Below are 500 nucleotides of genomic sequence, written 5' to 3'. Positions count from 1 at the left end.
CCTACAAAGAAACGCCCACTTGAGTTTTTTTCTCCATTCGGTTTTTAGGGATATATTTTTTTCCATTTATGTTGCGTTAATTCTTCTCTGCTCAGTATTTTATTTTTTAAGACAAAAAAAAATTTCCCCCATTGTTTATTAGTCTGGTAGATTTTTTGTGTGAATGGTTTTGCCTTATTTTTTATTTACAACTGTTTCAGTACGCTATATGATATGTTATTTCTGTTTTTCTTGTGAAATGGACAAGGGCACCTATTGTCTAATGTAATAAAATCATCTCCTAATTGCTAGCGTGTGAAAAGAGTAATTCAGTAGATTATTAGTTTTCCTTTTTCTCTCTCATTTCCTCGTTTCCCTGTTCTTTCTATCCTGTCTCTCCATCTCCCATCTGGTCTTATTCTCCCTCTTCCCTTTCTTCTTTTCTTTTGCCTTTTCTTAGCTTACCATCAATCCTCCTTCTCATGAGGAAACAGGATCGAATGGAAAAAATGGGTCACAGC

The sequence above is a fragment of the Penaeus monodon genome, chromosome 23, assembly GCF_015228065.2.
Source record: "Penaeus monodon isolate SGIC_2016 chromosome 23, NSTDA_Pmon_1, whole genome shotgun sequence".
Taxonomy (NCBI): Eukaryota; Metazoa; Arthropoda; class Malacostraca; order Decapoda; family Penaeidae; genus Penaeus; species Penaeus monodon.
Note: the sequence above shows the minus strand (reverse complement) of the source record.